Genomic DNA, 9,932 nt, shown 5'->3' on the forward strand with positions numbered 1-9,932 from the left:
TGGGAATGGAGATCTGTTACATCTTTAATAATAGTGTGGACAGTGGTCCAATACTTCTGGATCGCTGAGCATGACCACCAAATGTGAACCATGTCACCTCTTTATCCACAACACCTTCAACACAGGTCTGATGTCGCCGGGTAGATCTGCCTCAGACGGCTTGGGGTGAGATACCAGTGATTATAGAATTTTGTAAATATTTTCTTTGATAGTTGTACAAATAGCGGTCTTTGCAGCAAACTCCCAAATATCACCCAGTCCTCTCTGTCAATCTCCAGATTTAGATCGGCTGCCGATTTGAGCATATAATTGTAGTCATTGGTGTCCCCCACGGCCTCCATATATTTTTGTGATCAGGCATTTTTGGTAAGTACAAAGACAAAAGAAACAGCGCAAAAAACCTCATGGTGTAGTATATCAAATAATATATTGAAAAGGAACAGGTGAGTATTGCACGTACATTAATTTAAAATTTACTGGCAGTACATGTATTTGGACATGTTACCAATCAGGAACAGATGGTGGGTAGCGGTCACCGAATAGAGTATCTTCTCCTCTCACGTCTTTCACGGATGTTCTCTGCACCGCATGGATCACCTGGATGTAAAACGGCAGCCCAGCAACGTGGATCCAACAGCCGATGGATTTGGCTGTCACGCAGTGTAATATGACAACTCTTGCGGGGAGGCATGAGACTCACTCGCTGATGTTCAGTTGAACTGCATGCACGGCGTTTGCTTCAGGCGCGTGTCGATGACGTCATCGCGTTGCGCCCGTTATGCTGCAGTCCCAATCAGCTCGTGTAGTCGCGAGTAAACAGTGAAAGGACCGGATGATGAATAGGGTATAAGTACACAGCGGGTAGTACGTGGAATGCGCCCTCTTATCCAACGCGTTTCGTACTTCAGTTAGTAAAGTTATCTACAATGTATAGAGCAAGATGACTTTAATCTGTAATATGAAGATATCTATGTCTACAGGTTGCAGGGGTTTGTTGGCAAAGTCGCCAACTAGGCGCAAGACGCACTAATACAGCGGTTTTACAAAATATGTATGTCCGCAACTAACCCCTATAGATGCACACACTATTTTTCGAAATACAAAATAATACAATTTTATTGATATTAGAAAACATATACTGAATAAAACCTAAATATTAGCGCTTATCTGAGACAGCTGATGGATATAATATCCAAGGATAGAATATTAGATGTGCCTCTTAGATAACCATACACCAGATATAGTATTATGGTGAGATGGCTCCTGTATTGCACTCTGTGTAGCTGTCATTAGAGTGTCAGTAGCTGACCATGTTAAGTGTCAGAATAGCCTGGTGTAGCTGGACAGTAAGATGATACCCGTCCGCTATATTTAACCGTTCAATTGCCAGGTAGTCTAAAACGTTGGGTTAGACATATGATCAAGGTCTGATTTTTGCAAGCAGTATAATCACCTGCTGCGGCAAGTGGTTTGAATCTGCTTCATATAACCACAGGCATTATGCAGAGAGTCAATTACGCTCTGCTGAACGATATATATATATATATATGAGGAGAGAGAGAAGAGAGCGCACGCCCCATAGTGTATAACTGTATATTTAATAAAGGAAATGGAGGGGGGGAGGGGGGGGAAGGAATCGCACTCACAAGATTAAAATAGTTAAAAGCGTGTCGTGAATAAATCACCACCATCCGGCTCTTGCTTGTCTTTACTTGTCTTTTGATGTTGCTGTCAGGATACAAACGATCTCTGGTCATCAAGATGTTAAATCAAGCGTGGAGCAAGGGAACCGGCATTAATGGAGTCCTCTGAAGATCTCTCAGCTGCGTGGCCTGTGACTGTTTCACACACGAACCGGCCTGTTCATGCGCAACGTGATGACGCAATGTCCGTGACATATAAGTGTATATATTAATAAAATATTTATTCCATTCTTGACTAATATCTAATTATAATTGTGATGTACTAAATGATACATATTAATGTCATAGTATTGAATCTGTGGAGTTGTGAGACACGTGTATGTGACTGAATGTAGAACTCCACAGATTCAATACTATGACATTAATATGTATCATTTAGTACATCACAATTATAATTAGATATTAGTCAAGAATGGAATAAATATTTTATTAATATATACACTTATATATCACACTTCACACTATATATTCAACACATTAATATTATAAATAATAGGCACTTCTATAGTATATCTACACTAATTACTATCTCCCTCCTTTATGAAGAGTTAAGTACTCATATACATATATATAGATGAAACCAGACTTGAAATGGGTTAAACTCAGTGAATTGATTCTAACATTAGATTAGATATAGCTGATCCATCCACCTCTCCATTCATCTCCTTGTTTTATAATCAGTTTTATAATTAGAAGTATTACTTATGTTATTTAGTAATGGTATATGTCTTGAAATTCATGTTAATATAATTTTTAATTTTTATTCAATATTCATTTTGTGTATATATATTTGTTCTGTAATATAGTCTCTCATTGTTGATTAGCCTTCATTGTTGATTAGCCTTCGTTTTAGCCATCTCGTTCAGCTGTGTTTTGCGGGCTGTCAGGACAATTTCCTGTATAAATAATGCAGGAGTTCAGCCCCTTCCCTACTACCCTTTGATAAAGTCGCCCGAGAGTGACGAAACGCGTCAGGGAGCGTCATCACGCATCGCGTCACGGACATTGCGTCATCACGTTGCGCATGAACAGGCCGGTTCGTGTGTGAAACAGTCACAGGCCACGCAGCTGAGAGATCTTCAGAGGACTCCATTAATGCCGGTTCCCTTGCTCCACGCTTGATTTAACATCTTGATGACCAGAGATCGTTTGTATCCTGACAGCAACATCAAAAGACAAGTAAAGACAAGCAAGAGCCGGATGGTGGTGATTTATTCACGACACGCTTTTAACTATTTTAATCTTGTGAGTGCGATTCCTTCCCACCCCCCTCCCCCCCTCCATTTCCTTTATTAAATATACAGTTACACACTATGGGGCGTGCGCTCTCTTTTCTCTTTTCTCTCTCCTCTACAGATTTTATAGGATGTGGTTCATCCTTTGAGAGCAGCCGGAGACCCCCTGTATTCGAGCCTAACATCTTTGATGGACTTCATCTTTAAAGGACTGGTTTTCCACTTCCTTTTCCATATATTTTTCTATATATTTTATGGTTAACATTTTTTGTTAATATTAATATTTTTTATAATTTTTTTATATTATGGTTATTCACTTTTTGCACATTATAGAATGCGTTGTTTAAGTATTGAATGAATATATGTTTACTTATCACATTATATCATTATTGACACGAAGGCACTGATATTAATTCATATTTTATTATATATTATATTATACATAATATATATTTTTTAATTGTTATATATGCCCTTTGGGGCGCTGCTTTTTTCTGTTTGTTTGCTTATATATATATATATATATATATATATATATATATATATATATATATATATATATATATATATATATATATATATATATATATATATATATGCGCTACAATCTTAGTGGTTGCAAGAAAATACACCAAGAAGTTTTTTGCGCTGTTTCTTTTGTCTTTGTATCTATAGCTTTGGTCTGTGGAGCCATTCCACGAATCCAGCAGCATATCCTCACATTTTAAGTAACAGGTTTCTATATTTATAATTATATATTATTATTCACTGAATACTCACCCCATTAGCACAAATTCACTATTCTTAGAGCGCAGATCACCCTTTGTTTCCATCACCATTTTTGGTAAGTACCTCTTCTGCAAGGTTGAGTTACACATATGATCAAGGTTTGACACCACTAGCAAGGTTAAGGGTCATGTAGCAGTGTGGCTCAAGCTGGAGTGTTTGCCAGTCAGCTGTCTACGTGTTGAACACACGGTGTCTCCTCTACCTGGAGGCTTGTGAGGTAACCAACATCGGCTCTGTATGGTGTGGCACACTGGATACAGCGGTATACACCCTATATACTACTAACCCCCTATATTCTTGCAACCACTAAGATTGTAGCGCATATATATATACATATATACATATATATATATATATATACATATATACATATATATATATATACATATACATATACATATATCGTTCAGCAGAGCGTAATTGACTCTCTGCATAATGCCTGTGGTTATATGAAGCAGATTCAAACCACTTGCCGCAGCAGGTGATTATACTGCTTGCAAAAATCAGACCTTGATCATATGTCTAACCCAACGTTTTAGACTACCTGGCAATTGAATGGTTAAATATAGCGGACGGTTATCATCTTACTGTCCAGCTACACCAGGCTATTCTGACACTTAACATGGTCAGCTACTGACACTCTAATGACAGCTACACAGAGTGCAATACAGGAGCCATCTCACCATAATACTATATATGGTGTATGGTTATCTAAGAGGCACATCTAATATTCTATCCTTGGATATTATATCCATCAGCTGTCTCAGATAAGCGCCAATATTTAGGTTTTATTCAGTATATGTTTTCTAATATCAATAAAATTGTATTATTTTGTATTTCGAAAAATAGTGTGTGCATCTATAGGGGTTAGTTGCGGACATACATATTTTGTAAAACCGCTGTATTAGTGCGTCTTGCGCCTAGTTGGCGACTTTGCCAACAAAACCCTGCAACCTGTAGACATAGATATCTTCATATTACAGATTAAAGTCATCTTGCTCTATACATTGTAGATAACTTTAGATACAGGGCAGTGGCATATCAACCTTTCCCTTGGCTTCTGCAAGGGGTAACGGGGGAGTGAGGAGATGGGGGAGAGTGAAGGGGATTGGGGAGGAGGGACAGAGGGGGGGGGGGTACATCTTATATTAAGGCTTTTTCTTATCGGGATTATGAGATAATTGGGGGGGGGGGTAGGGGATCGTAGCAGGAGGAGGGGATCCCAATAGGGGGGGCAGAGGGAGGTGGGTGGAGGGAGGTGGGGTAGGGAAATAGAAGAACCATATACATTAACTTTTTAACAATCTCTTAACTAGTAAATATGAACTACAGCTCTATCAACAATCTCCTTCGTTTATCAACTATATTTAGCAACTTGTGGGTATCAGTCAGTGTTAGAAGACATTATTCAGTATAATAAGCTCAAAATTAAGGACAAGAGAAAAAAGCCCATATTAACCTGTTGAATTTAGAAGGATGATACTGTTAAGCCAGGCTCTACGGCTCCACTAGAAAGAATGGGAGTCTCACACCCCCCCAGTGGCGCTTCTCGGTGCATGCCAAACTTGGTAAATACTGTATATCATTGTAGTATTCCTTATTCACAGATGCTGTCGGTGTAACAAAGTGTCCCACGTAGCCACAATATGTAACAGTGGCACAGCCTCATCTCGTCCAAGTTCTACGGCTCCAGTACCCTGGAGTCTCTCTGCCTCGCCGATCTCTGATAACCCAGAACTTAGTTAAACATGGTCAATGATAAGAAAGAAACTGGGGCGCTACCTCAATAAAATAAAATATGAAAATATGAATACTGGCCCTAAGTCTTCGCTGCAGCTCAACCGAGAAAAAGGAACTTCCCTGGATCCTCACACAGTATGGCAGGACAGATAAACGTACGCGCAAAAACAAAGATTGAGAGAAGACAATTGTAAATAAATAAAGCTACATAAGACAAAGCTTTTATGATTGGAGGGAAGGGAACGGAGTGATAAGTGAGCCCACACTAGCACTTTTTTCTTTGTAACTGTGTATACATTTTTTATGCCGTTTGTCAATAAAATACCTAGTTTTATAACCCTGGTATATGCTTGCCACCATAACGAGTGATGGGAGAAAGACAATAGACGACCATAAAACCGGCCAAATTGCAAGCTACTGTGTTCTGAACAAGGATCAGGAATTCAACCTCTCTGAATGCAATCCACTCTCATATGGCCATGTGAGTGTATTTCATTTAATTTTCCAATTTTGGCATTACCATTGCTCATATCCCATTTTGGCACCAACCCTGGGTATTTTCTCTACTTGAGAGAACAAAGAGATCCAGGACTAGAGAAGTGGATTGAGGATTCACCAAGAGGGCTAAAGCTGCCATTTGTGCAGTCACTCACACATGGCCGTGTGAGTGTTAATACATAGTTACATAGTTACATAGTAGATGAGGTTGAAAAAAAGACTTCCGTCCATCAAGTTCAACCTATGCTAAATTTAGACAACAGATATAGGATAAAGTATCTATACCTATTGATCCAGAGGAAGGCAAACAAAAAACCCCATTAAGGGGAAAAATTAATTCCTTCCTGACTCCAAGAATTGGCAATCGGATTAATCCCTGGATCAACATCCTTCCCATGTATACTTATTTGGTATATCCCTGTATACCTTTCCCATCTAAAAAGATGTCCAACCTTTTTTTGAACAAATCTATTGTATCTGCCATCACAGTCTCCATGGGTAATGAATTCCACATTTTAACTGCCCTTATTGTAAATAACCCTTTCCTTTGTTGCTGGTGAAATTTCCTTTCCTCCAACCTTAAGGGATGGCCCCGAGTCCTTTGTACTGCCCGTGGGATGAATAGTTATTTTGAAAGCTCCTTGTATTGTCCCTGAATATATTTGTATATAGTTATCATATCCCCTCTTAGACGCCTCTTTTCTAATGTAAATAAATCTAATTTAGCTAGCCTCTCCTCATAGGTTAGAATGTCCATCCCCTTCATTAATTTGATGGCTCTTCTCTGCACTCTCTCTAGTTCCATAATGTATTTTCTTAGGATTGGTGCCCAAAATTGTACTCCATATTCAAGGTGTGGTCTTACTAATGCTTTGTAAAGGGGCATAATTATGTTTACTTCCCTTCCATCCATTGCCCGTTTGATGCAAGATAAGATCTTGTTTGCCTTTGCAGCTACTGCATGACATTGGGCACTATTGCTAAGCCTGCTGTCTACAAGCACTCCTAAATCCTTCTCCATCAAGGATTCCCCCAATATATCTCCATTTAATTTGTAAGTCGCCTTTTTATTCTTGTATCCCAAATGCATAACCTTACATTTATCTGTATTAAACCTCATCTGCCATTTACCTGCCCACGTTTCCAGTCTCTCCAAGTCCTTCTGAAGAGAAATTACATCCTGCTCTGATTCTATTACCTTACACAATTTAGTATCATCAGCAAAGATGGAGACTTTGCTCTCGATCCCAACCTCAAGGTCATTAATAAACAAGTTAAAAAGCAGGGGTCCCAGTACCGATCCCTGAGGTACTCCACTCACGACTTTAGCCCAACCTGAAAAAGTTCCATTTATGACAACCCTCTGTTGTCTGTCCTTTAACCAGTTTTCAATCCAGGTGCATATATTATTACCGAGTCCAACTTTCTTTATTTTGTACACCAACCTCTTGTGTGAAACCGTATCAAAAGCCTTTGCAATATCTAAGTAGACCACATCAATGGCATTACCCTGGTCTAGATTCCTACTTACCGCCTCAAAGAAACAAATAAGCTTAGTTTGGCAAGATCTATCCGTCATAAATCCATGCTGACTATTACTGATAATTTTATTTTCCATTATGTATTCCTGAATATTATCCCGTATTAAACCTTCAAGTAGTTTCCCTACTATTGAAGTCAGGCTTACAGGTCTGTAATTTCCCGGTTGTGATCTAGCTCCCTTTTTAAATATAGGCACCACATATGCTTTACGCCAATCTTGTGGTACTGAGCCTGTGGAAATGGAGTCCTTGAATATTAAATATAATGGTTTTGCTATTACTAAGCTTAACTCATTGAGAACTCTTGGATGTATGCCATCGGGCCAGGTGCCTTATTAACTTTTATTTTTTCAAGTCGCTTATGAACTTCTTCCTCAGTTAACCAATTGTTCATTAATTTGGAGGTTGTGGCTTCCTCCTGCGGCACTACTATTGAACTTGATTCTTCCCTGGTAAACACAGAGGCAAAGAATTTGTTTAATACCTCAGCTTTTTCCTTATCTCCAATAATCTGCCTACCCATCTCACACTGAAAGGGTCCTATATTTTCTTTTCTCATTTTTTGTTATTAAGGTACTTAAATAATTTTTTAGGGTTGACCTTACTTTCTATTGCAATCCTTTTTTCATTATCCATTTTTGCTAATTTGATTGCCCTTTTGCAATTTTTTGTTACATTCCTTATAATTCTGATACGATGTCTCTGTCCCTTCTGACTTAAAGAATCTAAACGCCTTCCTCTTCTTGTCCATTTCCTCCCCTACCTGTTTATTTAGCCACATTGGTTTTGAGTTATTTCTTTTATACTTATTACCCAAGGATATACACTGATAAGTGTGCTTTTCTAATAATGTTTTAAAGACTGCCCATTTATCTTCTACATTTTTTTCCCTGCAAAAACATCATCCCATTGTATTACTACTAGATTAGATCTCAGTTTATTAAAATCTGCCTTTCCAAAGTTGAAGGTCTTTGTTGAACCCAAGTAATCTGTTTTTTGATAATTTTTTTAAAATGAGACCATGTTATGATCACTGTTACCCAAATGTTCCAGGACTTGAATATTTGTTATTACTTCTACATTGTTTGATATGACCAAATCCAGAACTGCCCCTCTCCTGGTTGGATTCTCAATAATTTGAGTCATATAATTGTCTTTAAGCACCCCCAAAAACCTGTTCCCTTTTGTTGTAACGCTAATCTCATTGTCCCAGTCTATGTCTGGATAATTAAAATCCCCCATTATGCAAACATGACCCAGTTTTGACGCCTTCTCCATTTGCAAAAGTATTTTAGCTTCCTCAATCTCACAGATATTTGGTGGTTTATAGCATATTCCCACAAACATTTTCTTTATACTTTTACCTCCACTGCTAATTTCTATCCACAAAGTCTCAACATTTTCATCATTCCCTTCATAGACATCATCCCTTACAATAGGTTTTAGATCCGGTTTAACATATAAACATACTCCACCTCCCCTTCTATTTGTTCGATCCTTCCGAAAAAGAGAATAACCCTCTAAATTAACTGTCCAGTCATGAGTTTCATCCCACCATGTTTCAGTAATGCCTATGATATCATACTGCTCCCTTGCAGCTATTAATTCAAGCTCCCCCATTTTATCTGTCAGGCTTCTTGCATTAGCAAGAATGCATTTCAGTTTTTTTTCAGCCTGTACTATTATCTTATCTGCTCCTTCCTTTCTGCGCCCACTTGGTTTAGTCTTTAGAAGTTTTCTAGTATTATCTGTATTTACTATGGGTGTCTCACGGCTTGTCAAACTTGCACTTGCCCCCATTCTACCTCCATACCACCTTGTATCCTCATCTATTCCATTTAGTTAATTATCTGTTTCATTCCCTTCCCCCCTACATCCTAGTTTAAAATCTCCTCCAACCTTTTTAGCATTCTCCCCCCTAGCACAGAAGATCCCTCTTCATTGAGGTGCAATCCGTCCCTAGAATATAGATGGCACCTCTCAGAAAATGAGTCCCAGTGCTCTAAAAACCCAAACCCCTCCTTCCTGCACCACTTTCTTAGCCATGCATTAACCTCCCTGATCTCTGACTGTCTCCCTGCGGTAGCGCATGGCACTGGTAGTATTTCAGAAAATACTACCTTGGAGGTCCTTGCCTTAAGCTTTTGGCCTAGATCCCTGTAATCATTTTTTAGGACCCTCTTTCTCTAACTTTGTCATTGGTGCCAACGTGTACCAAGACCGCCAGGTCAATCCCAGCCCCCTCCCCCCCCCCCCCAACAGTCTGTCTACCCGATCCGCAATGTGCCGAACCCGAGCACCCGGGAGACAACAAACTGTTCGGTTCATGCGGTCCTGGCAACAGATTGCCCTATCTACCTTCCTAATAATGGAGTCCCCTACCACCACAATCTTTCTTTGTATCTGAGCACCACTAGTCGAAGCAA

Source organism: Ascaphus truei, chromosome 22 (genome assembly GCF_040206685.1).
Source record: "Ascaphus truei isolate aAscTru1 chromosome 22, aAscTru1.hap1, whole genome shotgun sequence".
Lineage (NCBI taxonomy): Eukaryota > Metazoa > Chordata > Amphibia > Anura > Ascaphidae > Ascaphus > Ascaphus truei.